The sequence below is a fragment of the Macaca nemestrina genome, chromosome 14 (assembly GCF_043159975.1).
Source record: "Macaca nemestrina isolate mMacNem1 chromosome 14, mMacNem.hap1, whole genome shotgun sequence".
NCBI lineage: Eukaryota > Metazoa > Chordata > Mammalia > Primates > Cercopithecidae > Macaca > Macaca nemestrina.
In genome coordinates, this window is record NC_092138.1 from 86,060,023 (window position 1) to 86,086,649 (window position 26,627).

The 26,627-nt window shown below is 39.2% G+C and overlaps 1 long non-coding RNA gene across 1 annotated transcript in view; it reads right to left on the reverse strand.

The window, feature by feature from the left end:
- The window catches only part of LOC139358326 (uncharacterized), a 42,490-nt gene that overhangs the window by 14,820 nt on the left and 1,043 nt on the right, over nt 1-26,627 (reverse strand). The window contains exons 2-3 of the long non-coding RNA XR_011613098.1: nt 25,544-25,669; nt 4,775-4,950 (exon numbers count right to left, since the gene is read on the reverse strand). This is a non-coding gene — a long non-coding RNA (uncharacterized lncRNA). The remainder of the gene's footprint in view (nt 1-4,774; nt 4,951-25,543; nt 25,670-26,627) is intronic.

Genomic DNA, 26,627 nt, shown 5'->3' on the forward strand with positions numbered 1-26,627 from the left:
ATTTTACAGATGAGAAAAATGGAAGCTCAGACAACGTAAATAATTTGTCTCAGGTCAAATGTCTAGAAAATGCAGACCTGGGATTTGAGATTTAAATAAGGTTTCTTGATGCCAAAGCACCTGTGTGTGGGTAATCTTTCTAATACACAGCAAACTGGAAGCTGTCTCTCTTGACCTTGAGCCACTCCTTGCGGCAAAGTTTCCAGTTAACGTGAAACCCAATCAGATTCCACAAAATAGCAGCCTGTTCCTCTAGGGAGAAGAGGAGCCCCACCCAAAGCTTGCTCCAGAGTCTTGGAGGAAAGAAAAAGGAGGGAGCAGAGAGTCTTGCTTACAAAGGTGACACATATTTTCCAGGAGCTCCCTCCAGGCCTGGGATGGAGATTCTGAGCATCATGATTTTAAACTTTTTCCTTAATTTTTCATTCTTTCTTCAGGCCTGGGCAAAGCTGGACTCTTGAGTCTTGAACAAAAATGGAAAAATAAGGGCTGCAGTTGAAAGGAAATCATTTCACTGTGCCTATTTCACATGATGCTGCCTGCAAAGAATATAGCAAACAAGACTCCTCTCTTCAGTTTATCTCCAGAAAGAGGGAACCCGTATGGAGAAACTGTAAGGAGTGAGAGAGAGGTTTCAGAGAAAGATGAGCTTTAGCTTTCAAAGGTGAGATTTGGCTGTATGAATGTCTTCTTTTGAGAAATGTCTGTTCATATCCTTTGCCCACTTTTTGATGGGGTTGTTTGATTTTTTCTTGTAAATTTGTTTGAGTTCTTTGTAGGTTCTGGATATTAGCCCTTTGTCAGATGAGTAGATTGCAAAAATTTTCTCCCATTCTGTAGGTTGCCTGTTCATTCTGATGGTAGTTTCTTTTGCTGTGCAGAAGCTCTTTAGTTTAATGAGATCCCATTTGTCAATTTTGGCTTTTGCTGCCGTTGCTTTTGGTGTTTTAGACATGAAGTCTTTGCCCATGCCTATGTCCTGAATGGTACTCCCTAGGTTTTCCTCTAGGGTTTTTATGGTATTAGGTCTAATATTTAAGTCTCTAATCCATCTTGAATTAATTTTCTTATAAGGGGTAAGGAAAGGATCCAGTTTCAGCTTTCTACTTATGGCTAGCCAATTTTCCCAGCACCATTTATTAAATAGGGAATCCTTTCCCCATTTCTTGTTTCTCTCAGGTTTGTCAAAGATCAGATGGCTGTAGATGTGTGGTATTATTTCTGAGGATTCTGTTCTGTTCCATTGGTCTATATCTCTGTTTTGGTACCAGTACCATGCTGTTTTGGTTACTGTAGCCTTGTAGTATAGTTTGAAGTCAGGTAGCGTGATGCCTCCAGCTTTGTTCTTTTGACTTAGGATTGTCTTGGAGATGCGGGCTCTTTTTTGGTTCCATATGAACTTTAAAGCAGTTTTTTTCCAATTCTGTGAAGAAACTCATTGGTAGCTTGATGGGGATGGCATTGAATCTATAAATTACCTTGGGCAGTATGGCCATTTTCACGATATTGATTCTTCCTATCCATGAGCATGGTATGTTCTTCCATTTGTTTGTGTCCTCTTTTATTTCACTGAGCAGTGGTTTGTAGTTCTCCTTGAAGAGGTCCTTTACATCCCTTGTCAGTTGGATTCCTAGGTATTTTATTCTCTTTGAAGCAATTGTGAATGGAAGTTCATTCCTGATTTGGCTCTCTGTTTATCTGTTACTAGTGTATAAGAATGCTTGTGATTTTTGCACATTAATTTTGTATCCTGAGACTTTGCTGAAGTTGCTTATCAGCTTAAGGAGATTTTGGGCTGAGACAATGGGGTTTTCTAAATATACAATCATGTCATCTGCAAAGAGGGACAATTTGACTTCTTCTTTTCCTAACTGAATACCCTTGATTTCTTTCTCTTGCCTAATTGCCCTAGCCAGAACTTCCAACACTATGTTGAATAGGAGTGGTGAGAGAGGGCATCCCTGTCTTATGCCAGTTTTCAAAGGGAATTTTTCCAGTTTTTGCCCATTCAGTATGGTATTGGCTGTGGGTTTGTCATAAATAGCTCTTATTATTTTGAGGTACGTTCCATCAATACTGAATTTATTGAGCGTTTTTAGCATGAAGGGCTGTTGAATTTTGTCAAAAGCCTTTTCTGCATCTATTGAGATAATCATGTGGTTCTTGTCTTTGGTTCTGTTTATATGCTGGATTATGTTTATTGATTTGCGGATGTTGAACCAGCCTTGCATCCCAGGGATGAAGCCCACTTGATCATGGTGGATAAGCTTTTTGATGTGCTGCTGAATCCGATTTGCCAGTATTTTATTGAGGATTTTTGCATCGATGTTCATCAGGGATATTGGTCTAAAATTCTCTTTTTTGTTGTGTCTCTGCCAGGTTTTGGTATCAGGATGATGTTGGCCTCATAAAATGAGTTAGGGAGGATTCCCTCTTTTTCTATTGATTGGAATAGTTTCACAAGGAATGGTACCAGCTCCTCCTTGTACCTCTGGTAGAATTCAGCTGTGAATCCATCTGGTCCTGGACTTTTTTTCGTTGGTAGGCTATTAATTATTGCCTCAATTTCAGAGCCTGCTGTTGGTCTATTCAGGGATTCAACTTCTTCCTGGTTTAGTCTTGGAAGAGTGTAAGTGTCCAGGAAATTATCCATTTCTTCTAGATTTTCTAGTTTATTTGCGTAGAGGTGTTTATAGTATTCTCTGATGGTAGTTTGTATTTCTGTGGGGTCAGTGGTGATATCCCCTTTATCATTTTTTATTGCATCTATTTGATTCTTCTCTCTTTTCTTCTTTATTAGTCTTGCTAGCGGTCTGTCAATTTTGTTGATCTTTTCAAAAAACCAACTCCTGGATTCATTGACTTTTTGGAGGGTTTTTTGTGTCTCTATCTCCTTCAGTTCTGCTCTGATCTTAGTTATTTCTAGCCTTCTGCTAGCTTTTGAATGTGTTTGCTCTTGCTTCTCTAGTTCTTTTAATTGTGATGTTAGAGTGTCAATTTTAGATCTTTCCTGCTTTCTCTTGTGGGCAGTTAGTTCTATAAATTTCCCTCTACACACTGCTTTAAGATTTGTTTTGCACAGTAAATTTCTGGAATTATTTCATTTGATTTCCCATTGTTTGAGTGTACTGTGTGAAACACCTTGTGCTAGGTGCTGGGGGAACTCTTAGAGGATTTAAAGAGTCATAATCTCTTAGTGATATCATAGTGGGATTTGTTCAAAGAACAGAACTAGCAAAGAGCAGGGCATAATGAACTAACTATAGGTAATTTTTCTCCTCTTTCAAGTCGTAGTTTAAATACAGAATACAAAATATGTCTTTCAAAATGATCATCTTTCACTAAAGGAGGCTGATTAAATGTAGCTCATCTCTCCTTACAGGTGCAGCCTCTAGATCTGCCTCACATGTTTTTCTCTAGCTGGAAGCAGAGCAATGCAATTTACATGGACTTGGTGATCAATTCTTAACATGGGGATTGTTAAGCACTCAAAGAGACTTGATTGGATTAAACATCAAGAAATGTTTCCTTTAAGTTTTCTGAAAATGATAAAAAGAAAAAAAAAATTAAAAAAGAAATAAAATCTACTCTATCTTCAGTGAATGTGGAAATAGCTATAACCCTGAACCATAGACTTTGATGTATTCCTACTTAGCACCATGCACTCTTGTTATGGACCTGAAACTGGGTGCAGATTTTCCTAGAAGTGCCAAAATCCTCAAAAGACTATTCAGTGATCTTTTGATTAAAGTAGAAGAATATAAAATTGTGGGAAGTCATGGAAGAAGGGAGATAAAGCTATAAAAAAACCACTGGGCTGGAGATGGACGCTATATCATGACATTTGTAATTGCTTGTGATTTAGCCCACCTAGTCTGGTCACTGCATCTCTGGGGAAAAGAAAGGTGGAGGATGAAATGAAAATAGTATTCACCGAATGACAGGCCAGAAGGCTTGTGTCTACAGAGATAGCATGGAAGCCAAACTGATCTTCCAAATACCTAAACCAGAAAGAATAGACAGCTGCATGCAGGAATGGAAGGGTTAAACTTAATAAAAATGTTCTGGAAAACAAACTTGCTATAAAGATGAATACTGCCTTTAAATAACTTCCCTCCATCTTTGACTTCTGCACTCCTCACTCTGCACAATATTATTTAGTAAATACTTTATCATATTAAAAAGGATTATCAGCAAGACATAAACACAGAAGTCTATGCATAGACACTGAATAAGCAAAGGAATGAAAAGCAAACAAAAGAACACACATCTCTGGAGGAAGAGTTCTAGCAAATAGTTTTCCAGTTCCAGGCAGCTTCAGGAACATTAGGTCACCCTGATATCTCTGTTGCATTAAAAAGGGAGTTCTGAGATAAAAAGCAAGAGTTCCAGTAAAAATAAATAAATAAATAAATAAATACATAAATAAATACATAAATAAAACAAAACAGAAGGTGAGAAGAGCTGAAGAAATAACTAAAGAAGAAATTTTAAGTAATATTGAAGTGGAAGACACATGAAAATTCCAAAAGTAGAATGAATTCAACTGAAAACCTAATCAAGGACAAAGCTGTGCTTGAAAACAATCACATTAGAAAATGTTTTATGAAATGAAAATAATTTAACAGAAAGAAATATCATCATATTACATGCCAAGAAATTTTTATATAGAATCAACAGCACAGATCCCAGTAAATTTAATACATTTCTGATATGATAATAATAATGTAATAATAATAATAAAGTAATTTAGAAGGAAAAAATTCAGACTTACCTTATACTTCTCCACAGCAACATGTAATACCAGAAGACAGTGGCATAATATCCATAATGTTTAAAGGGAAGAAAACTAGACCCATTATACACAGCACAGCTTGACTTTGGAAGATGAAGACAAGATCTAAAACCTCAGACATGCAGATATTCATCCTATGGCATGCATAAACTTTCCTTAGGATTAAAAAAACAGACACAAGACAAAGAAACACACCCAATGAAGAAATGAAAAAAAAAAAACAAAACAAAACTTAGAAATAGAGAAGTCTAGTAAAAAGATTGATTGGTAGTGATCATTAAATCCATTTAAGTATGTAACTAAGATTAATAGCTCTGAGTATTATTGTTACCCAGTAGAATAAAATATTATAAAACTTGACAATAAAAATCATATTGTAAATAAGAAAACAGGCAAATCAAGAATTCAAGAGATACTATGTGCAAGGAGGTATATAATTTTTTTTTTTCCTCGAGATGGAGTCTTGCTCTGTCTCCCAGGCTGGAGTGCAAAGGCGCGATCTTGGCTCACTGCAACCTCCGTCTCCTGGGTTCAAGTAATTCTCCTGCCTCAGCCTCCCGAGTAGCTGGGATTACAGGTGCACACCACCATGCCTAGCTAATTTTTTTGTATTTTTAGTAAAGACAGGGTTTCACCATGTTGGCCAGGTTGGTCTCGAACTCCTGACCTTGTGATCTGCCCACCTCAGCCTCCCAAAGTGCTGGGATTACAGGTGTGAACCACCATGCCTGGCCTATAATTTTTAAAAATATCTTCAATCTAATTTTTTAAAATAATATTTTCTGCCTTGAACTTTAGAGATTTTCATAAGTGAAATCTATTTGTATAAGGAAACTTATATAAATTTTTCAGTTACTCCTTTAGTTTCATGTTAGGTTCTACTTTATAATAAATTCAAGACAAGCGACAATAATGCTTTATATTTTAAGTGGTCTGCATTGGAGAACTCTGCTTTCATTGAAGGGATACATATAGGCAATGATTAGTTTTAAAATTACATATCTGTGATTTTTTTTCTTAATCAAATTTGTATCTGTTTTAAGAAGTGCACATGATGGAATCGAGCAGGCAATCTCTCAGAAACCATAGGAGATATGCTAATAAAATAGTAGAACAGGGATCAAATAGAATTAGATTGAAATTAAAATCTATGAAGGTGAAGAAGAAAAAAGAATAATGAATAAAAGATGAGGAAATGAGGAAACATGTACTGTGCCTTAGGACTACTAAATACCATAATAAGCCATGCTCAGTAGTAACAGAGCAAATCTTAGAAAGTGTGTATTACAACTGTGAGCCCTACACAGCTCAACACTTATACTTTGTAGGCCTCTTATAACATCTGATACTAATACACCCTTTGCATTAAAAATACAAGTTTTTTGTGCAATTAACCTTCTCAACTGTCATCAGCAAGTCATCAGGACTGATGTTTAACCAAATTTGCTTCTACCTTTTGAAATTAAGATCAGCTATATTATTCTCTCAAGAGTTTTATCATTAGACTCTGGACTTAGATGTCTATCCCACTCATGGTTATAGACTCTGTGAAGAATATATATTGTGTAACTTTTGCATGTTTATTTACTATCCTTCAGAATCTGGCATAGTACTTGGCATATAATAGTGCCTAATAAGCATTCGTGAATTGAGTTAACAAGTATTCGTGAATGATACGTGTATGAAGATTAAGCCCTCTTCCCAAGGTGCACCTAGGAAGGGAGTGACAAAACTGGAATTTGAGGCTCACCACAGACCCTGTAGTTACGCTAGATAGCTATGACTTTCCTACTTTTCAGATGAGGAAACCAAAGCTCAGAAAGTAAAGTGACTTTTAAACTGAAGAAACTCTTTAATGGAAAAGTCTTTCTGCTCTCTGCTATACCAGACTCCCTTTTTTAATCTCTAGAGAATGGAACAGTAGAATTCTGATAATGAAACCCTTTGTCAAATGCCAAATGACACTTTGTCAGCCCACACTGGGCTTTGAGCCTGCCATAGGTGATTACCTTCTGGTATGTTATGAGTTTGAGAGAAAAAGAAGAAAAAATTAGAAGAGATTAAGTATGCAGATACCAAAAAAAAGACTACAACCTGAGATCCTTAATCACTCACATCACTTTGGTATAGGGCTCACAGGTTGGAAAGAGCTTCCCACACATTCTCTATTCTGTTTTCCTTTAGTCTGCTAAAGGGTGAGGATGCTGGGGTTGTAACCTCATGACATTGCTGCCTACTTGCACAGCTTTAGAGAGCAAGATAAGACTTTAGTGCAATGGTTACCTTGGTTTTTGAAAGATTACCTTCTGTAATGAGGTATTAAAATAAGACCTTCCAATAAGCTAGTTTAAAAATATATAGCGCCAACTACTATTACATTCTAGAGTGAGGTGTTGGAAGACCCATGCAGAACATGCAGAGGATGAGCTCAAAGGTTATGTGACCATTACCCCAATATTCACCTGGAGGATATAAAATGAATGAAAAGAAGATTTAAAAAGTGAGAGACTTTTTAATTGAAAAAAGTTGTTAGGGATGTGGCTCTTGCACATCGGAGGAGACAAGGGCTCATTTTACCTAACCTCAGGGTGAGTGAGTGAAGCTTTAAGGAGACCAGAAACTGTAGGCAGTGGCTGATGCTGGCTTCGTCTCTGTTAAAGCCTAATAAGAAAAACTGTGCCTGGTATTTGCTCTGGGGATAGATGATGAGGGAGATTTCTACTGAGAAACACCTGCTCTTCCAGAGTGCATTGGAGCATAGGATATATACTTCTAATGGGTCAGATGGTGGTCACTTGGAAAGAGCTGGCCAGGAGTCATCCAAAAGAAGTTGTAATTTTTCCCAAAAGAGATTTCTGGATGGATAATGAGACCCCAGTAGAAAGCATCAATTAGGTTACCAGGGGCCAAAGGGAAATTGTAGAGAGTCCACCACAGGATACCGGAAGTGGGACACCCTCAGTTGATGGAGGACTGTCCATGAAGGACTCGTGAATATATCTTCAAAAAGCTTCAGATTTGAACATCCATGGAACCCAGGCTCAGATTTTAGATCCCATTATGCCCAAAGGAAACCAATACTAGATTATATTAGCACTGAAAAAGAGAGACTGTGATGGTTAATACTGAGTGTCAACTTGATTGAATTGAAGGATGCAAAGTATTGTTCTTAGTGTGTCTGTGAGGATGTTGCCAAAGGAGATTAACATTTGAGTCAGTGGACTGGGAGAGGCAGACCCACCCTCAATCTGGGTGGGCATGATCTAATCAGCTGCCTGCATGGCTAGAATAAAGCAGGCAGAAGAAAGTGGAAGGATTTGACTTGCTGAGTCTTCCGGCCTTCATCTTTCTCCTGTGCTGGATGCTTCCTGCCCTTGAACATTGCCCTCCATGTTCTTCAGCTTTTGGATTCTTGGACTTATACCAGTGGTTTACCGGTGGCTCTTGGGCCTTTGGTCACACACTTAAGGGTGCTCTGTTGGCTTTCGTACTTTGAGGTTTTGGGACTTGGACTAGCTTCCTTTCCCCTCAGCTTGCAGACGGCCCTACTGTGGGACCTCACCTTGTGAATGCATAAGTAAATACTCCTTAATAAACTCTCCTTCATATATACTATCTATCCTATTACTTCTATGCCTCTAGAAAACCCTGACTAATACGGAGACCTTTCCTGCCCTTTATTTCCCCTCAGTGTTCCACTGAAATCCTGAGGAGCTAGAGGCAGCTTCCTGAGTGGGTGAAGGGTTAACAGCTCTCACACGGAAAAAGAGAGAAAGGCAGCCATGTCCCTGTTTCTCCCATTTTTAAAACCATCAGATCTCGTGAGACTCACTCACTATCATGAGAACAGCACAGGAAAGACCTGCCCCCATGGTTTAATCATCTTTCACTGGGTCTCTCCCACAACACACGAGAATTATGTGAGCTACAAGATGAAATTTGGGTGGGGACACAGAGCCAAACCATATCATTCTCCCCCTGGCACCTCCCAAATATGATGTCTTCACATTTCAAAACCAATTATGCCTTCCCAACAGTCCCTCAAAGTCTTAACTCATTTCAGCATTAACTCAAAAGTCCACAGTCCAAAGTCTTATCTATGACAAGACAAGTCTCCTCGGCCTATGAGTCTGTAAAATCAAAAGCAAGTTAGTTACTTCCTAGATGCAATGTGGGTACAGGCATTGGATAAATACAGCCATTCCAAATGGGGAAAATTGACCAAAACAAAGAGGCTACTGGCCCCATGCAAGTTTGAAAACCAGCAGGGCAATCAATCTTACAGCTCCCAAATGATCTCCTTTAACTCCATGTCTCACATCCGGGTCACACTGATGCAAGAGGTAGGCTCCCGTGGTCTTGGGCAGCTCTGTCCCTGTGGCTTTGCAGGGTACAGCCTCCCTCCCAGCTGCTTTCATGGACTGGTGTTGAGCATCTGTGGCTTTTCCAGGCAAACGGTGCAAGCTGTCAGTGGATCTGCCTTTCTGGGGTCTGGAGGATGGTGACCTTCCCCTCTAGGCTCCACTAGGTGGTGCTCCAGTAGGGACTCTGTGTGGGGGCTCCAACCCCACACTTCCCTTCCACACTGCCCTAGCAGAGGTTCTCCGTGAGCTCCCTGCTTCTGCAGCAAACGTCTATCTGGACATCCAGGCATTTCCATACATCCTCTGAAATTTAGGTGGAGGTTCCCAAACCTCAATTCTTGACTTCTGTGCACTGACAGGCTCAGCACCACTTGGAAGCTGCCAAGGCTTGAGGTTTACATACTCTGAAGCCATAGCCCAAGCTCTACATTGGCCCCTTTCAGCTGTGGCTCGAGTGGCTGGGATGCAGGGCACCAAGTCCCAAGGTTGCCCATAGCACGAGGACCCTGGGTCCAGCCCACAAGACCACTTTTTTCTCCTAGGCTTCCAGGTCTGTGCTGGGATGGGCTGCCACGAAGACCTCCGACATGCCCCGGATGCGTTTTCCCCCATGGTCTTGGGGATTAACATTCAGCTCCTCATTACTTACACATATTTCTGCAGCTGGCTTGAACTTCTCCTTAGAAAACAGGATTTTCTTTTCTATCACATTATCTGGCTGCAAATTTTCCAAATTTTTATGCTCTGTTTCCCTTATAAAACTGAATGCCTTTAACAGCACCCAAATGACCTCTTGCATGCTTTGCTGCTTAGAAATTTTTTCTGCCAGATACTCTCAATCATCTCTCCCAAGTTCGAAGTTCCACAAGTCTCTAGGGTAGGGGCAAAATGCCACCAGTCTCTTTGCTAAACCATGGCAAGATTCACCTTCGCTCCAGTTCCCAACAAGTTCCTCATTTCCATCTGAGAACACCTCAGTGTGGCCCTTATTCTTCACATCACTATCAGCATTTTTGTCGAAGTGATTCAACAAGTTTCTAGGAGGTTCCAATCTTTCCCATATTTCCCTGTCTTCTTCTGAGCCTTCCAAACTGTTCCAACCTCTGCCTGTTACCTATTTCCAAAGTTGAGTCTGCATTTCAGGTCTCTTTTCAGCAGTGTGCCACTCTACTGTTACCAATTTACTGTATTAGTCATTTTTTGTGCTGCTGATAAAGACATACCCAAGACTGGACAATTTACATAAGAAAGAGGTTTAATTGGATTTACAGTTTCACATGGCTGGGGAAGTCTCTGAATCATGGCAGAAGGCAAGAAGGAGCAAGTCCCATCTTACATGGATGGCAGCAAGCAAAAATATAACTTGCGCAGGGAAAATCCCATTTTTAAAACCATCAGATCTCATGAGACCCACTCACTATCATGAGAACAGCACAAGAAAGACCCAACCTCATGATTTAATCATCTTCCATTGGGTGCCTCCCACAACATGTGGGGATTATGGGAGCTATAAGATGAGATTTGGGTGGGGACACAGAGCCAAACCATATCATCATCTTTAAGGAGACATTAAGAAGTTTATGATAAAATGCCCATGCTTGGAGATGAAGTAGCCTTAAAAAAATGATTGCCACTTAATCGCTCACTAACACAAGAGTGTCCTTTGTAAAACTGAGCAGAAATCAGCTCCTAAAAATAATGAATGTTTATCAATTGATTGGATTGATGATTTCTTATCAGACCTTTCTCTGGTTGGATTCTTTACTCTAGACGCTCCACTGTTTGTTAATGTATTTCTAAAATTGCTATGATCATATTAAATCCCAAGTTTATTCCTCAAGGGATTTTATATCTGTTTTGTTTGTCTAAGAACTGTGACCTCACTTGAGTCATTTAAACAATTCATATTTCTGCATTTCCTTTAGTAATCTTTGTCTTAGTCATCTCTGTTAAATTTGGGCTTGTTTAGTTTTCGACATTCTGCTTTTAATGCATCCCATGACACTCAAGCAGAGCAGTTTTCTAGATATTTAGAACACAGGGCTAGACTTCATGGGCAATGTTAATAATACAGCAACTTTCTGCATGTTACTAATTTAGAGATAGATATATATATATATATATATTTTTTTTTTTTTGAGACGGAGTCTCGCTCTGTCGCCCGGGCTGGAGTGCAGTGGCCAGATCTCAGCTCACTGCAAGCTCCGCCTCCTGGGTTTACGCCATTCTCCTGCCTCAGCCTCCCGAATAGCTGGGACTACAGGCGCCCGCCACCTCGCCCGGCTAGTTTTTTGTATTTTTTTAGTAGCGACGGGGTTTCACCGTGTTAGCCAGGATGGTCTTGATCTCCTGACCTCGTGATCCGCCCGTCTCGGCCTCCCAAAGTGCTGGGATTACAGGCTTGAGCCACCGCGCCCGGCCGAGATAGATATATTTTAAGAGAATAAGTGAATAGAGAAGGAAAAAGGAGCAGGGAAGGAAGACTAAGTTTGAAAAAGAGGAATGAAGCAGCTAAACAAATGATCAATAATATTGATTCGAGTTAATGGCAAGTTTCATTAATTAAGTGATTACCAGGTTTCAGGCCCTCCAAATTGTTTCATCCACATTATATTATGTAATTCTCAATACAACAGCAAGGTATATTCTTTTCCTCATGTTACCAAGGAAACTGAGGCTTGGAGATGTTAAATCACTTGCTACAGGTCACACAGCTTTTGAATCACAAAGGAGATTAATCACAAAAGAAACTTAGTTTCTTTTCAACTTAAAAGTCTATTATGTCTTTAACCACTGTGCTATATTGCCTCTTAAGTACGAGAATAAACCAGTGGTTCTTCACTTGGAGTGATTTTACCCCCAGAAGATATTTGGCAATGTCTGAAGACATTTTGACTGTCACAGCTTCTGGGTGGGAGGAAAAAGGGGTGCCACTGGTGTCTACTGAGTAAAGGCCAGGGATGCTGTGAAACATCCTACAATGCACAAGACAACTGCTACAACAAAGACATACTTGGCTCAATATGTCAATAATGCTGAGATCAAGAATGGAATGAAGTTACTGATCTTTATAAAAATTATATTTTTAGCACATTAATGTTAACACTATTATGTCTAGAGGGACTGAAAGTATACAAAGAAATGGGTTTGCTGTGCAGAAAGAAGAGGAAAAGAAATATACTTTAGAGTGGGACTTAGAGCCTTGGGAGGAATTTGCTGACCACAAGCACATCATTGTTAATAGTAAGTTCTGAGTTACCACTGCATACCAGCCATCCTTTGCTTGGGTGGTTTGGGGCCTAGATAGCAAGAATTGGCCTTTGAATCAATACTCAATGACTGTAACAGATTTGCCTGTCTCCTGTGTTTTTGCTATTCTTTCTTTATGAAAAAAAATTAATGCCCATTTTAAAAGGAGGATCTGTTACCTGCTATATTTAGCATCATGAAGGAGGAGAACTGCAATATTTGCTTTCCATAAATTTGCAAAAAGAAATATATTTTCCACCCACCCCCACCCATGCAATGGTTTTCCACTGACAGCTGCATATATGGATATCCTGCCATATATCTCTGGAGAGAAGAAGACCTGGGAGGCGTAGGCAGGCTGATGAATGGAGCTATTGACTCAGATGTTCCTCGATGGGCAGGCATGATTATTTTAGGGGGCCAGTTCTTCCACTGTGACCACATAGCTGAGGGCACAGCCAATGAATGAGCTTCACCCAGTAATTTCTGGTTGATTCACATTTGGGTCAGTGATGTGGTGGGCAACGCCAGCTGCAGCCCCAGGCTCCAAGGGCAATTTTCCAAGCTGGGACTCCTTATACTTCTGCCCTGTTAATGGAGGCTGGGGGAAAATCTAGGGTGGGTCCCTCAAGGCATCAGTTGGTGAGGCGAAGAAAAAGAAGAAAATGGTTTTCATGAATTATTGCTAGAGTTTTTAGAGAAATAAAAGCAAGGGTTTGAGAAGGAGGTGGAGGAATCTCAGCATCACGTCACTCTTACTGCTCTTCGGATAAAGTTCAAATTGCCTAATGTGGCCTACTAGGCCTGTCATGAGCAGGTTACCATGCCATCTTTCTCTCTAGCCTCCCCCTGCGCTGCCGTTATCTTCAATATCTACCCACCAGTCAGGCTGACCACATTTTAGTGCCTCTAACAGGGCATTGTTCTCTCCTCAAAGTCTTTGCAAATGCTATTACTTTATCCTGGAAGGGCTTACTCTTCAACCCCTATCCTGATTGAATCCTTCTCATCCTTAGGATAAGTTGGGATGTAACTTTCCTGACCTCCCAGAGAGATCAGATTGCGGTTACATGTTTCCATAGTAACTTGATCTTCTTCATTGCAGTTTTTTCAATAGCTGTGTTTCCCATGTGTCTTCTTCATGACTCTGTGAGCTATAGGAGGGCCAGAAAATATCTACCTTAGTTTCTCTTCCATACCTAGTACCTAATCCAGCACCTGGCGTATAGAAGGTTTTACTGAATATAGTACTTAATAAAAAGTAAAAAGGGGGAGAAAGAAGGAGAGAAGAAAAGAAGGGAAGGAAGGAGGGAGGACAAGAGGAAAGAAGGATACATGGAAGAAAGGAAGAGGAGAAAGAAGGAGAAGAAAGGGAATAATTTAATTTGTAAAACAAAAACAATTTCCAATCATCAGTTTCAATCTCTGGACTTATCTGTAAGGTGATGGCAGAATTGAAGTCTAAAATCTAGGTCTCCTGAATCTCAGTTCAGTAGAACAAACAAATAAGTACAATAGATCCAGAGATAATTCAAAGAGAGGTCAATTATCCTTGTAACATGAAGTATATGAGTTTGCTGTTTCTCAGTGAAAGCCAATTCCCTGACGTGGCCTATTGAGCAGCCACATGTTCTGTCTCCTGCTATTATTTGGAGATTGATTAGAGGCACCAGGAAAATGATTAGAAACATCAAGAGAAAGATTAGGTGCCTCAGAAGAATGAGTAGGGCCATTAGCATTGATCAAGCAGGAACTCTATGCCAAGGACTAAGCAGGGCACGTAAAGCACATTTTCTCATGGCATCCTCACAAACCACACATTGAGGTGAGGATTGTTCCCGGCAGTGAGGCTAATGAGAAAATCAAGACTCAGAGAGCCTCAGGGTATATGAGGAGAAAGAATAATACCCTGAACACCTGGATGCCTTGGTCACTTATTCCCTTTCCCCACCCCAGGCCTACCTGATGACTTTTACTTACACTTCACATTTCGATTCAAACGTCACTTTTATAGGGCGGGGGGGTTCTTTTTCTTTTTTTTTTTTTTTAATTTTACTTTATGTTCTGGGGTACCTGTGCAGAACGTGCAGTTTTGTTACATAGGTATACATGTGCCATGGTGGTTTGCTGCACCCATCAATCCATCACCTGCATTACGTATTTCTCCTAATACTATCCCTTCCTTAGCCCCCCACCCCCCAACAGGTCCTGTTGTGTGATGTTCACCTCCCTGTGTCCATGTGTTCTCATTGTTCAACTCCCACTTATGAGTGAGAACATGTGGTGTTTGGTTTTCTGTTCTTGTGATAGTTTGCTGAGAATGATGGTTTCCATCTTGGAGGGGTTTTCTTACCTCCCTCACTAGGTCAGCTCCTCTCTTATAGACCTCCATCTCCTCTTTGTACTTGTCACTTCTAATCAAGCATTTTTGAGTGATTAGTTAACTAGTGTCTGAATGCAAGCCACATGCCCGGATTGGTTTTCCCTTGTTTCTCCAGCTCCTGAATAGTCCCTGGCACATAATAGGTTGCCAATAACCACTTATAAGCAAATGAGTTAGATCATTTTGTTGAGCCCATATTCTGTCCTGGGCCCTGTGCTGATTGACCTTGCTGTGTACAGTGGAAAGTTTTACATGGCACTGCTTTCAAGGAGCTCATAGTCCCATAGGGAGACTGTCTTATCTTTTTATGATACTACTATGTTATTTTTTAAAGATACTACTTTAAAAAAATAAGAGAATTAAAGTGTTATTGGTAATAGGGGGCCCAGGGAAGTCCCTGGGTGGAGAGAAGGTAGAGTTAGTTCATTTTACCTAGGAATGGGTTTCTAGAGGAGAGGGAGCTTGGTGGGAGCCCACAAAAGTGAAAAGGTGTTTATCAGGTGAACAAGGGTGATATGTGGTTAGGCAGAAGGAAATGCAGATGAAGGGAGAAATACGAGCAGAGGGAAAAGAAAAGAAAGTGTGAAACAACATCCATAGCAAATGGTTTGGTTTGCCTGGAGCACCTGCTTGGTTCAGAGGCATATCCAAGATTGCAGTTGAAGAGGTATCTGTGAGTTAGATCATGAAGTGGTTTTCATGCTTGCCTTGGGAGATTGAACTCTTAAGAGTAACCACATGTTGATGGCTAAACACGTTAAAAGGATATTGAACCATTCATCCATTATTTGAGTAAACATTTATTGGGTACTTAGGTGCTATCACACTGAAAAATGTGGGTAGAAACAATACAAATTCCCTCCTCCAAGAAGCCTGCAGTCTATCAAATACTAACAGAAGTCAGGCCCTGACCTCTACTTTAACTTGTGAGACACAAAAACAAAAATGAAACAAACTGAAAGCAATCTGTCATCTTCTACTCAGCATACCCAGAGTGGGCTGATAGTGACAGAGTAGGCAATGGTGAGGGATGTGAGGAAAGGAGGGATTACTGTGAAGGGAGAATATGTAACCCCAGGAGCTCTTCATGGAGAAAGTAGCTCAGAGGATAAATTCTGCAATGCAAAGAGAAGAATATGTTTTCAATGCACATGTTTTTATGTTCTTAAATATCTGTTGCATTTTTCTCCCATGACTCAGGTCTAAAAAATCTTCCCATCTCTGACATTAAGTGACCACTCCAACTTTATAGTCCTCCCACATCTTCCATTTAACTAAGCTTTCTTGAACACCTACATTTTGCCAGGCACTTTTATAAGCATTTAGTTATATTATTCCATTTACCCATAACTTGTAAGATCTGTTTCATAAACACCATCTTGCAGATGAGACAACTGAAACTAGAAAGTGTTAGGTTGCTGCAAAAGTAATTGTGGTTTTCCATTATTGGAATTTGCCATTTGATATTGAAAGACATTCTTAAATAAATGTGGTTATGTTATATATCATTTTAAGGGGCATTTCTTGCTTTATGTTTTTTGCTAATGACTTATTACTTGCTGTTTATTTTATGTTTATTTTAGACTATAGAAATGATGTTAGACAAAAAGCAAATTCAAGCAATTTATTTTACAAAGTTTAAAATGGGTTATAAAGCAGCAGAGACAGCTCACAACATTGACAACACATTTGGCCCAGGAACTGCTAGCAAATTTACAGTGCAATGGTGGTTCAAGAAATTTTGCAAAGGACATAAGAGCCTTGATGATGAGGAGCATAGTGGCTGGCCATTGGAAGTTGGCAATGGCCAGTTGAGAGCAATCATTGAAGCTGATCCTCTTGCAACTACATGAGAGTTGCCAAAGAACTGAGCATTGACCATTCTACAGTCATTCAGCATTTGAAGCAAATTGGAAAGGTGAAAAACTTGCTAAGTGGGTGCCTCATGAGCTGAGTGAAAATAAAAAAAACAGTCATTTTTGAAGTGCCATCTTCTCTTATTCTACACAACAAACCATTTCTCAATTAGATTGTGACGTGTGATGAAAGGTGGATTTTATACCACAAACAGCGATGACTAGCTCAGTGGTTTGACCGAGAAGAAGCTCCAAAGCACTTCCCAAAGCCAAACTTACACCAAAAAAAATCATGGTCACCAACTGGTGGCTGGCTGCCAGTCGGATCCACTACAGCTTTCTTCATCTGGGTGAAAGTGTTACATCTAAGAAGTATGCTCAGCAAATCGATGAGATGCACCAAAAACTGCAACACCTGCAGCTGGCATTGGTCAACAGAAAGGGCCCAATTCTCTACAACACCTGACTGCATGTCGCACAACCAGTGCTTCAAAATTTGGACAAATTGTCCAGACAAATTTAGTACGTTTGCTAGCAGTTCCTGGGCCAAATGTGTTGTTGATGTTGTGAGCCGTCTCTGCTGCTTTATGACCCATTTTAAACTTGTGTAAAAAAAATTGCTCGAATTTGCTTTTTGTCTAACATCATTTCTGTAGTCTAAAATAAACATAAAATAAACAGCAAGTAATAAGTCGTTAGTAATAAGTCCATGAAGATTTGCCTCATCCACCGTATTCACCTGACCTCTTACCAACCGATTACCACTTCTTCAAGCAGCTCAACAACTTTTTGCTGGGAAAATGCTTCCACAACCAGTAAGATGCAGAAAATGCTGATTACCACTTTTTCAAGCAGCTCAACAACTTCTTGCAGGGAGAACGCTTCCACAACCAGTAAGATGCAGAAAACACTTTCCAAGAGTTTATTGAATCCCGAAGCATAGATTTCCACTCTACAGGAATAAGCAAACTTATTCCTCAATGGCAAAAATGTGTTTATTGTAATAGTTCCTATTTTGATTAATAAAGATGTGTTTAACCCTAGCTATAATGATTTAAAATTCATGATCCAAAACCACAATTCTTTTTACACCAACCAATCCAGCAAAAATATGTTTTCATAAATGTTCTAAAACAAAATCTAAGAACTTTCCAATATATTGTACAGTATAACACACATTCTGGTTCAGATGTCCACAAACTAAAAGAATGTCATGATCAAATCCATTGAATGCTAGCAAAGAATTATCCAACAATTGTCATCTCACAGTTATTCATTATTGCCAGGAAGTTCTCAGACTTCATGCAAACCTTACTCCCTCATCTTTCACATTAGGAAACTGAGGCCCAGGGAAATTCAGCACTGGCTCAGTGTGATGGAGAGTGCTTGTGGCCAGGCCAGAAGTGAGACCCAGGTTTATAGTTCCTGTTCTTATGATCTTCTCACTAGCATTTATAGTTCTAATGCTAGATTCTGATTCTTACTTCTCATTTTATGTTCTCCTTGCACAAGTAAGGTGTGTTGGGAAGGGTATAGGTTTTGAAGCCACTTGGATCTTGGTCCAGGTTAGAGATCTACCGTTGATTTACTCTGTGGCCAAGAATGAGCTTCCTCCTGGGTTTCAATGTCCTGTCAAATGGAGTAAAATAATCTCTCTCTAGTAGGTTTGTGATGAGTGTTAAAAAAAAAAAAAAAGTCACATGTAGAGTAACTAGGACAGAGTTCAACATATAATCGGACCTAATACGAGTTCGTTTTTCAAATTCCCTTGCTAGGAGATAGAAGGAAGGTGAATCTGACATGATCGCTACCTTCAAAGAATATGAACTCTCTTTGCTCCCTGCATCCCAACAAAGATTTATCTCTTATCACTGTGACTGTGTTATCAGAGGGGGATAACATGGTGGTTGGAAACACTTCCTCCAACCGGAGAGACTGGCTGGGATTTGAAGAATGTCTCCCTAGGGTCTCTATGTCAGCAGCACTTTATGTTCACCAGTGGAGCACACCAGTTACTTTCTGGATAGATACAACAATTCCATTATTTACCTGTGCACAAAATGATTTCCTTCCTTGTCAGGGCTAAGGTGCTAGTTTGATGATATAAGGGAAGACTCTGATTTGAGACTTCTCTTTAGTCTCTTATTTCAAAGATAGTTTTTTTTCTTAGAAATGACAGTATTGGACTGCACCTTTTCATGGAAGTTCTTTTCTCTGAAATAGTGGAACTTTGTAAGTCCCTATAGGAATGGAGTGGCTGAACTTCCAGATTTGAATTTCATTGAAGATGTTTCCGACAGACGTATCCCTTCAATGATAATCTTGCCTTCACTAGAGATTTGAGTACAGAAAGAAGCATGTTTTGCATTTTGAAAATAGAAACCATGGCACCCCAATCTCTCTCTCTCTCTCTCTCTCTGTGTATGTGCATGTGTGTGTCTTTTACCTTGCCTGCATCTCCCTTTTTTATTTTTTAAAAATAAATATTTTTATTTTATGTTATAAATATGTTTTATTTATAAAAATAAAATGTTATAATTTTTATATGTGTAAAACAATGTATGCACCTGTATTCTTTATTTCCAGTGGAAAATGGCAAGATTCAGTTTCCCAGATGTCTCCAAACCTACTTGTTCTAGAATCATGTAATACAGTGTATATAGACACAAGTAATATCTATTTTTTCTTTTCATTGACTTCCAACAGTCCACTTTTAAGTGCTCTCATGAGGCTTTTTTTGATTTGCTCTATTTTTCTTTTAAATAAAATCTTAAGCTGCCCACTCCAGTGATGAGGTACTACCTAGTCCCAGTGAGTATTACTGTGGGATCGAATGGGATAAAAACAAAGACCATGAAGCAGTAAGTACTTCCTAACTATTCAAAGAAGGCATATGGAGTGCTTGCCATGTGGCAGATACAGTGCTGGGAGCTGGAGTTAGAGCAGGGAGAAAAAAAGAAAGGACATAGTACTTGCCCACACAGTGCTGGCTTCTTAGAAATTTTTGGCTGAATTTATGAATGAGAGTATTTTTTCATTTATAAAATGTAAATAAAAGCAACCATGTAGTAGGGCAGTTGTGAGAGTTAAATTACATGTATGCATGAACATGAGTAAATATGGCAAACTGGTTAGGAGGTCAGGCTCTGAAGTCAGAATGCCTGAGTTTGAGTCCCAGATCTAAGCACTGAACTCCTTTCGCCTCAAGTATCTCTTCAGTGAAGTGAGTGATATGATTTGGATTTGTGTCCTCACCCAAATCTCATCTCGAATTGTAATCCCCATGTGTTGAGGGGGGGAGGTGATTGGATTGTGGGGGCAGTTTCCCCCATGCTGTTCTCATGATGGTGAGTGAGTTCTCATGAGATCTGGTGGTTTTATAAGTGTTTTACGTTTCCTCCTACACACACTATCTCTTTCACCTACCACCATGAAAGATGTGCTGCTTCTCCTTCTGCCATGATTGTAAGTTTCCTGAGACCTCCCCATGTGGAACTGTGACTCAGTTAAACCTTTTTCCTTTATAAATTACCCAGTCTCCAGTAGTACCTTTATAGCAGTGTGAGAACGAACTAATACAGTGAGGAAAATGCTATTAGTTGCTGTAAGGAAAAAATGAGATAATTTATGAAAAGCACTTAGGGCTAAGCACAGAGTAAATGCTCAATAATGCTAGTTCTTGGGTACATAGTAGATGCTCACTTAAATTTTGTTAATAATTCACTGAAGGCAGAAGAAAACAGAATTTTGCAATGTAAGTAGAACTGAATGTGTTTTTATATGTGTAACTTTTCTAAGATAATTATGTTTGAGAGGTGTTGTTTCCAGTAGAACTCTTTAAATATTATTACACAGCTCTTGGGAATTTGGGAAAGTTTTACTCATTATTCCAAAACATCTCTGAAGACTGATTTCCACCCCCCACAAGTTTCCACGTTCTTCATGGGTCTGGAATGTAGTCAGAGAGACAGGCTACTGTTCTCTAACCCAAGCCTTCTTCTTGAGTGATTAAGCACGTAGTTTCATAGGAAGTTTAAGACTAAAGAATTATGGCATTGTCACGTCAGGCACTCAAGTGTCAGGGATTTGGCTTAAGTGAATTGATTACTGGAAACTCTTGAAACTTGTTATCTTTAAGTTTCTTCCAGCCCCTGTGATCGGAAATGCATGGCGACTCCCAATAACATCTGCCTTTCTTACAACCCTGCCCATACCAGTTCAGAGACCACAGAGCTGATTCTTTTATTAATAAAATATTTATTGAGCTCACACAGTACCCTAAGCACTCTGCTAAGTACTCAGGATTTAGACAGGAATAAAGTATTATCTCTACTATCATGACTGTTATCTTGCAGTGGAGGGTTAGATAAGGAGGCAAGAAATTTCAGTAGATTATAGCAAATGGGAGGGTGGCATAGGGACATGTCTGGGACACATAAGCAAGGTTCCCGCCTCCTCTTTGGGGCCAGATTACATTTAGTGATGACTGTCAAAAAAATGTGTCTGCTGAACTGAGGTCTGAAGGCAGGGTAAAAGTAAGCCAGGCAAAGTGGAAATGGGATATTAGGGTGTATTTCTGCCAGAAGTAACAACATATAAAGGCCTAGGAATTAGCAAAAGCGTAGCACATACAGAAAACTGTAAAGATTGCACAAAGTCTTGTATACAAAGTTGGACATAGTGAGAGTTGAGGGTGGAAAAGCAAACCAAAGGCAAATCTTGTCTAAGGAATTTGAACTACCTCAGTGCTTGGAACATTGGTACATCTTTGTTGAAAGATTAAATGGATCAATAAACTGTATTCTGAGGGAAATGAAGAGCCATTACTTCATTTAAATTAGCATCTGACTCGTGTTATATGATCATAGAATCTAGGTTAACAAATAATTCTACTTGGTGCCTCATATGAGAGCTTGACATAGGAGGAACAATCTTCCTCTGTGTTGCAATCACCATAGCATGTAACAAAACGGGAATATGGGGAAAACAGGAGAAGGAGACACATAGAAGAGGATTCATCCCAGGGAACAGACTAAATAAGGAAGGCCTATGCCCCGCCTAAAGAAATGCAGAGATGGACAAATCATCTTGCATGGGTAGGCAACAGAATGGAATGTGTGTATTTAAGCCCCAGAGAGAATGGCGTTCCAACCTTGCCTTTGTTCCTACCACCTATCGACTTTCATCTTTTTGAGACTAAGTTTCTTTATCGGGAAGATGTGATTTATGGTATCCCTGCGTGGAATTGTTGTGAAAGTATAATAGCTTTATGTATAATGCCTTTATATATAAAATTCTCAGCACAGGGCCTATACTTCTACTGGGATACTCAGAAAACATCATTTAAGATAAGAAGCCATCCTAAATTTGGATGTTTTCTAATACACCACTAAGAGTAGCTATATTTATTGAATGCTTATATTGTGTTATGCACTGTTCTGAGATTTATAGTGACCGTGGATTTAATCCTGCCAAAGACCCTATAAGATAGTGAATTCTGTTATTCTCACTTTACAAAGAAGAAAACAGAAGCCCGGTGGAAATAAGTATGAATTTGCATGAAGATGCTGGCCAGAGGTGGTAGAGTTGGGACTCAAAGCCAGGCTGTCTGGGATTGAAATGCTTTCCTATATTGCTAAAAAAAAAAAAAAAAAAAAAAAAAAGGCCGTACAGTAAATAACATATCGCAGCGTCATGTATGAAGTCAGTGGTTCTGGCAACCCTGATCTAATGCTGCATGTAGTCATAAACTGAACTCAGGGAAGTTGGAAGTTGAGTTTTGAAACAACTTTAAACCATCTTATTTAGCCCCTTAATACTCATATCAGAAATAATCTTATTTTGTGTACATTGTTAGACAATTACCAACAACCTAACTACGGTTTTGTCTAAGACACTGATTTGACTTAGTTATCTGGAAGATTTAGTTGTCTGGAAATACGTTGTGATATTGCATAAAGTTTTTAAAATCTAGTTAAGTATCACCTTTTACACACAAAGAAAAACAGTTTTGTTTAAGGTGAAGAGACTTGCTGAAATGTTTGGAATCAGTCCATGAAACTGATTTCCTAACAAAGATATTTGGTGCCATGGAGTTTGAAAAACAGTGAAGAATTTTCAGGTATGATGCAGTCTTCATGACTGAACTCATTGTACTGTTTAGTTATACATAACAGAAATAAATCAAACTTGTTTAGAAAATGAAGGGGAATTTATTTGTGATTGCATCCAAAAGTTCAGAGGTAGGAGGAACTTTATGTACAGCTCACATCAGTGGCTCGAGATTATTACCAAAAGAATATTTTGTCTTTTTATTCTTTGTTTTTGTCCTTTTTTTTTTTTATCATATTAGAATATAAGGTTGCTATACTAGCCATATAATATGTTATCTAATATGATAACATAAGCGGGTCTACATGCTTATTCACAGGCAGAGATCAAAAGAACATCGCTGGGGATCAGTCAAAACTACCTGAAATGGGTATCCAAGAATGGTAGCAAGTCAGTTCTCCAAAGGAAATTTGTGGAACTATTATCCTTAAGAAAGGGAAATGGATGGTAAACAGTAAACCAAGGTGTACACTGAAATCTCTTTCTAGGGGAAAAGAGTCCACATTCAAAAGTCCCAAGCATTGTCTGAAGCAATGTTATGTGACTTCAATCAACATTTGCAACTTTGTATTTATTGGATTCATCAGTGGTCACTTAGCATGACTGCATGATCTGTCCATAAATATCTGAAGGTCATTCTCAGATCTTAGAGGAATATTAAAGTGTGAATGTTTTATTTCTAAGATTGGGAAACTGATGCTCCGGGAGAGAAAGTGCCTTGTCTAAATTCTCCAGACTGGTAAGCACAAAGCCGGCGTGAGAACCCATTCTTGCTTACTGTCTCTCTTAAGTACACAGAGATAAAAAAAAGAAATTTCAACTAATCATGACAAGTACCAAATTATTTAAGAGATTACCCAAACAACTTAGCTAATTCTGATGGTTTTAAACACTAAATCACAAATGAGGTGAGACGAGAGAATGTCAGAGGTGCACACATAACATATTAGGCATGCATGGGAGCAGTAGCGTATTTGCATTATTATTTGTTTACATGGCTTAGTATCCAAGGGACATGATGTATTGTCATTTATCAGAGATTAGGGCTCGAGTTTGACTCTGGTTTAAGTTTTTCATAATCTGCTCACTACATTTCTTCATTTCTTTCACAATGGTAAAAGCATCAGGTGACAACTTCCATCTGGCTGGCCCCAAGTTACTTTCCATGTAATTCATCCTTTTAAGAAGCTATCTCCTGACATATTGGGTCCAGCTTGACAAGCCATGTTTTTTTGTGAGACATCATTCTAATTATCTTAATATCTTAGAAGGAAGAACTCCATGATTATCTTTTATGGGAAGACTCAAGACACACATTTGAAATTGTATGCCCAGGATTTTATGTGCAGAAGAATCAAGGTATCATATTATCCAGCGTCTCTGCAAAGTTTTTGGGACTAAATTTCAGGCTACAAGATGTTTGTTGTTCATTGCAAAGGTCAGGTTTGACTGTGTTTATTAAATTACAAACTTGCTTGTCTTGTATCATCAGAAGATGGTATAAATTAAGGCTTTCTCATTCCAGTCACAGTACAGATTGCAGCTGAAAAACATCTAAAGGGATTCTAGTGACCAAGAATATTGAACAGAAAAACCATAACAAACAGTCCCTGCCCTTGGGGAGTCCCTATGCTATTTGATACAACAGAAAGCCTACCATATGTTAAAATTTCAGACAGACCAAATATCAATCCCTTCCTCAAAATAAATCAAGCTGTCAGTTGATAAGCCCTCCTGCCTCTAACCTTGACTCCTCCAGTTCCCACTGCAATGATCCTGATCTCTTACTACTTTTGCAATCAAACAACTTCAATGGGTTTTCATTGCTTTAATGATCAAGTTCAAATGCCTTAAAACAGTGGTCCCCAACCTTTTTGGCACCAGGGACCACGTTTGTAGAAGACAATTTTTCCATGGAATGAGGGGGGCAGGATGGTTTCAGAATGATTCAAGTGCATCACACTTCTCGTGCACTTTATTTCTATTATTACATTTTTCATTAATATATAATTAATATATAATGAAATAATTATACAACTCTCCCCAAGGTAAAAATCAGTGGGAGCCCTGAGCTTGTTTTCCTGCAACTAGATGGCCCCATAGGGAGGTGATAGGAGACAGTGAGAGGTTCTCATATGGAGCACACTACCTAGATCCCTCACTTACACAGTCCACAATAGCATTCGTGCTTCTATGAGAATCTAATGCTCAGGCTGTAATGCAGCAAGGAGTGGCTATAAATACAAATGAAGCTTCACCCTCTTGCCCACTGCTCACCTCTTGTTTTATGGCCCAGTTCCACACAGACCACTATCAGTCTGTGGCCTAGGGGTGGGGGATCCTTAAAAGATACACTGTACCTCCCCTAGCCTCATCTCTTAATGTTCTTTAAGGCCCCTTTTTACCACCATACAAAAAATGACTTAATTATCTGTTACATGCTATACTTATTCACATAGCTAAACTTTTGAAAATACTATTTCTTCAGTCTGGAATGTTCTACTCTAGTAGTCCAAGTAATAAAATCACCCTTTATGATGTAGCTTAATTACTGAAATCTTTGAGAAGGGTGAATTTTATGGCATATGAAATATATCTTAATAAAGATGCTATTAAAAACAACAACAAAACATTGATGACTCTTTTATGATAAACTTCCCTCTCTTAACTCACTCTACCATACAGTCGAGTACCTAAAAGCAGATATTAACACATATACATGTACATGCACACGATACTAGGTTAGGGAGCAATTTTTTTCTCCATTAAAACCCTGCATACCTACCTATTAACTGTGTTTATAGGTTTGCTTGTTTATTTTCCATCTAGACTTGGAGACTTTAATGTGGTAGCCATTGATAGCATGTGGCTGTTGAGCTCTTGAAATATGGCTAGTCCAAAATGAGATATGCTGGAAGTGTAAAATTCACACACAACATTTCAAAGTCTTGTTATGAAACCATGTAGAGTGTCTCATCAGTAGTTTTATAGTGATTACCTATTGAAATTAACATATACATTGGGCTAAATGAAAATGTTATTAAAATTAATTTTATTTTTTCTCTTTATTTTTTAAAATGCATCTATGTGAAAATTTAAATTTATGTAAGGGGCTCATTTTATTTCATTTGGACAACACTGATCTAGACCGTGAGATACTTAAAGGTAGGGACAGTGTTTTATTCATCTCTGCATATAGAGTCGGGCCTATGGTAGGTGCTCAAGGACTTCTCTGCATGAGGTAAGTGAGTGAATATCATTAAGTCCCAAATAAACAGTGCAGATACTGAGAACAATGGGACTACAAGGGAGAGGAAATGAACACTATTTCCATACAAGGCCAGGAAAATCTGTACAAGGGATGCAGAAGGCCTCGAAGCTGGAAACGAAGCCCTTGAAGCTAAATTCTTGAGTAACTAAAGAAGAGATTGTGCCATGCCGGGTGCGGTGGCTCATCTCTGTAATCCCAGCACTTTGGGAGGCCAAAGTGGGCAGACCATGCGGTCAGGAGTTCGAGACCAGCCTGACCAACTTGGTGAATCCCCATCTCTACTAAAAATATAAAAATTAGTGTGTTGGCGTGTACCTGTAGTCCAAACTACTCTAGAGGCTGAGGCAGGAGAATCTCTTGGACCCGGGAGGCAGATGTTGCAGTGAGCCGAGATCATGCCACTGCACTCCAGTCTGGCAACACAGCAAGACTCTGTCTCAAAAAAAAAAAAAAAAAAAAAAAAAAAAAGAAGAGATTGTATGATTTCTCCAAATCACTCTCAGCATTCACTTTTCTCCTATGAAAATAAAAGGCCAGCATAAAATGGGCTTTGATGTGACTTCATAAAACTGATCTCATCAAGACCACTCCAATGGGA